The following is a 4709-nucleotide window of genomic DNA, read 5'->3' as shown; positions in this document are numbered from 1 at the left end:
TCAACGGTTCATCTTAAACACACACAATTCTCTCTGTCTGTTCAAGATTATCACTACATATTGTGAATCTTGTTCAGCCGTTAGTCCGTGTGTGGTTCTAGTTTCATTGAAGATCTGTTAAAGATCTTGTTGATTTATTGTAGATCTACGTGTTTTTGATCTTTCTGTATTGTCGGTTGTTTGTGTTATAGTTTTTCATACCATTTTGACAGCTTTTATAGACTCTCTAAAGCAATAATTCCCTTCCGCACATTATTACTTTCACTTTACCCTTTTGTTTCCACCTTTGAACAACCTTGGCTAAAAGAAGAAGCCAGCCCTACCTAAGAAACGTTGAACAACAACCTGCTCGGAAGCCCTAACTCTATTTTCATATTATTATATGTTGTGTTGATAATTTTTCATCATACATTTCTTCTGTTAATGTTGTCTTTGAAGATCTGCACTCCACTAAAGGTCAGATTTCTTGTATGTACGTACACCATCCCAACTAAATTTTACTCTCTAACACGCAACTAATTTTTCCTTATTTTGCTATCAAGATAAATGGTAGTGGCTTTCACCTCATTCCATCAACAGTACGACGTTTTTCTGAGCTTTAGATTTGAAAATACCGCCTCCCTACGCCACAGGTATACCAGCATATGTTTTACAATCTCTGCCTTTTCTTTATGCTCTATATATATATAGGACTCCCTGTCCCTCTGCGTTTTAACAGTTAATTACATCCTCCGAATGTTTCCAGGGTTCAGATACAAAGAACTTATGGTACATTACCTAAAGCCCAAAATTCAATCCTTCCCTTGCCTAATTATCCGATTGGTTCATGCATGAGTACAAACTGGCTAACCCTATTCAAGTAATAGTTTAAAATTAACGCTAAAGCAAGATCAGTTGTGAAAATAAAATGATAACCCAATTTCGAATTTGAAGCAGGGTGTGCAGAACTGGATGATCTGTAGGGTGTTTTTGAAGAACAAAGCACGAAATAATGCTGTGGAGAATGTAGAAGTGGTTCAAGTTCGGAATACAGGGGCGGTTTTTTATGTTCCAAGAGGCTTTGATCTGAATTTGGATGCCGGTGGTTCATCAAGCACCGGCTCCAACGGAGTCACAATAGCAGATGATCGGAACATAGGGGCGGTTTTTTTATGTTCCAAGAGACTTTGATCTGAATTTGGATGTAGGTGGTTCATAAAGGACCGGCTCCAATGGAGTCACAGTAGCAAATGATCGGAACACAGGGGCGGTTTTTTATGTTCCAAGAGACTTTGATCTGAATTTGGATGTCAGTGGTTCATCAAGCACCGGCTCCAATGGAGTCACAGTAGCAGATGATCGGAACACAGGGGCGGTTTTTTATGTTCCAAGAGACTTTGATCTGAATTTGGATGTCGGTGGTTCATCAAGCACCGGCTCCAATGGAGTCACAGTAGCAGATGACGAAGATGAAATGAACAGTAAATAGATTATTAGCGGATGAGTTTAATGATGTTTATATATAGTGGTGTTAATGGTGTTCTTATGGTTGCTCATGTTATTCCGGAAGATGAATGCTATGAATGTATTGTGGAAATGTGAGATAAATTAATGAGAACATTTTCTTTTGTTTTAAGTACTCAATTTGCATATTTAATAGTTCAATAATAATAATTAATTATCAATTAACATATAATATACCAAGAAATCAGAATTGGAGTTCAGAAGATTAATTATCAGTTGCTTCGAACATTTGGAATGGGATTAGTGCTTGGTGTAAGATTCCAAACATTTATGCTTTTTCCATTAAGGATCTTCTCGAATTGCACTCATCCCTCGGGGCGTCGGAGAAAAAGAAAGTGGCGGTTCAAGGTGTATTGAGGATCGCTTGCTGGAGCTTATGGAGTGCCAGGAACAACTTCATTTTTTCCAACAATCCGGTTTGTGTTAATAAGATTTTAAGTGAAGTTAAGTCTTTGGGTTTTGTTTGGTTTGCGAATAGGTCGAGATTCAAAGAGATAGGTTGGGTAGATTGGATTTCCTTTGTTAATATGTAAATGTAGTCTTGTTTGCTGTTGGTTGGTTGGCCCGGTTTGGGTCGGCCGGTTGTGAATGAAAGTAATTTTCAAAAAAAAGAAAATTTGCATATTCAATAGTTCAGTAATAATAATTAATTATCAATTAACAGAATTTAAGATTTAGTGGGTATGTGAATTTAGTGTTGTAAACAAGTTTTTTTTATTTATTAGTTTGCTTAGTCAAAATGGATATCTTCATGAACAACATGGTGGAATCATGTCAATAGTAACTATTTTCCAGTTGTACATAATGTGTTTATGTAACTGACTGAAAGAGATGTGGTTTGTTTAATTGTCAGGTGAATATCATCTCGATCTTATAGTCGGATATGGAGCAGTCCAAGTGATCGTACCCCGGGTGGCGGGCGTCCACATGTTGTTGCACAGCTTCGAGCCGATCCATGGAGTCCTTCTGTGTGAAGGGGAAGACACGACCCGTCGCTTTATGAAGACGGAGAAACCAATTTGTCCAGGGAGGAATTAGAGGAAATCCGGCGGTTGCACGCAAGCGACACTGCCATCGACAAGGAATCAGAATATGTAGGGGATCACAAGTATTGAATGTAGCATGTGGAGGTACCCTTTATCAAGATATCGGGAAAGAATTGTCGAAAAACTTCCCGCCGGAGAAAAAAGTGGTTCATATGGATTACGATAACTATGATGGACACCGGCATGTTGTTAACATTGTAGAGGAAACCCCTTTGCATCAATGGTTTGAAGAATCTTTACAAGACAATATGGAGATTCGGGTTAATAGCTATCACCACCAAAGGGTCAAGAGGCTCGCACAACGGTTCAAGCCCATGGCGTATGCACCAGATGGTTTAATCGAAGGGTTTTATGATCCGGATGCTTATAATCCAGAAGAGGGTAAGTTTATAATGGGCTTACAGTTTCATCCTGAGCGAATGAGGAAGGTGAATTCAGATGAATTCGATTATCCTGGATGTACTGCTGCTTATAAGGTAAACACTTTATCCATTTTCAGTAGGTGAGACTTTTAAGTGATCGCGTATTGAATCAGTTGTGACATGGTTGCAGGAATTTGTGAAGGCGGTTGTAGCGTATCAAAAGAGGCTCAATATCATAAAAAGGGTACCAACATCTTTGAAACTCGATAAAGAATTGGAGCAAAAGAGAAACGTTATTGTTCGAAGCTTCTCGCTTGCAAGAAACCTATATGAAGGAGGCGATAATGCTCGCCAACTTAAAGAGTCCGATCTTAAACCAGGAGTTGAGTTTTTTGAGGTACGATGAAAGATTGATCAACCCACTTAACAATATGAACTTGTTATTCTTTTCTTCAGTTGACTAATGAGTAAAGATGTTGGTTTTGAATTATTACAGTCAAATGTAGCACTGAGTGTGCAGTAGGGATGTTCATGAGCCGATCCGAACCGAGCGGAACTTTGATCGTGCTTGGCTCGTTTACATCTGAGCGAAATTCGAACGAGCATATTCGAGCGTGTAATTTTCCGAGCGAGCGGCGAGCGACAAGCGAGAGACGAGTAAATCTGATTTGGGAAGTGATTTGTTTAAGGTTAGAAATGGAACCATGATTTTTTATAGGTGTCCGAAATTTTCGGTTTTATCAACAAGTATTTATTGTCACGCCGGGTCATTGTATCTTTTATACCGGATTGAGTTGGGTCATCAGATTTTTTTTACTGGCTTAAGTCATGTTACCGGATTTTTTTGGTTTTTGAGTGTAGATTTAAATCTTTTTATTTGGTTTGTAAATTATAGTGCTTTTTTATCTGGTTCGTAACATCATTATTTTCAAACTTTTCATACAAATAATCGCTTAACAAACTAGTTATTAATAAACTAACAGGGGAGGGGAAGGAAAAGAGATGAAAATATGAAAAACCATGTTCTCGAGTTTCATTTAACAGGGGAGGGGAGGGAAAAGGAGGGAAAATGAAAGAAAATATGACCAAATATGACCATATATATTCATCCTCCCAAATTGGATAGATTAGGAGAGAAAATTTTCCTTCCCCTCCTCCTGTTAAATGAGACTCGGGAACATAGAATGTTATGGGATTTAGCATACTATTCAAATATGAATTCAACCAATCTAAAATATGTGCCGATACACAAATCACTTATAAAAAATTCTAATGTAATTAACAATGCTTAAGTGATATTTAGTAAAACATGAGAATTCATATCACACAATTGTTGAACAGCTTGAGGAGATCCATCCCTAGCACCAAACAACCAACAGAAGACCGATTGCGAGTATAAACTCTGCATAATATAACAAAATAAACTCCTACTCAAATCCAAATGAAATTCATATGAAAACAACCAGTAACAAATTTCATTTACAATTGAAAAATCAAGCCTCAGTTAATCAACAGAAGCAATCAAACAATCCAAACAAGTTTCCTCTAAATATTCAAGTAAAATTGAAAGACTTTAACATATTACACTTCTTAACTTTCAGTAAAGACTAAACATGAAAGACTAAATAAATAATCTAATAATCATAAGCAAGACATTTAACAAATTATCACATCACTAACATTCAAACTTGAAGATAATCTATAGTTAACTTCTATCACCAAGTATGTCTTTCCCTAATAAGTATTGTCCTTCTCGACAGGGCCGACACTGAGAATTCATGTACCCTGTTGGAGCTCG

At 37.3% G+C, this 4709-nt stretch overlaps 1 long non-coding RNA gene and 1 pseudogene across 1 annotated transcript; both read left to right on the top strand.

Annotated features, from left to right (window-relative positions):
• LOC110908775 lies at positions 1–1591 on the top strand. The gene is made up of 4 exons (XR_002574897.2): positions 1–456; positions 543–632; positions 746–859; positions 937–1591. It is a non-coding gene; the product is annotated as an uncharacterized LOC110908775 (long non-coding RNA).
• Positions 1592–2242: 651 nt separating this feature from the next.
• On the top strand, positions 2243–3434 carry LOC110906988 (annotated as a pseudogene).
• Positions 3435–4709: the final 1275 nt, after the last annotated feature.

The sequence above is a fragment of the Helianthus annuus genome, chromosome 7, assembly GCF_002127325.2.
Source record: "Helianthus annuus cultivar XRQ/B chromosome 7, HanXRQr2.0-SUNRISE, whole genome shotgun sequence".
Lineage (NCBI taxonomy): Eukaryota > Viridiplantae > Streptophyta > Magnoliopsida > Asterales > Asteraceae > Helianthus > Helianthus annuus.
Note: the sequence above shows the minus strand (reverse complement) of the source record. Positions and strands in the feature narration are given on the sequence as shown.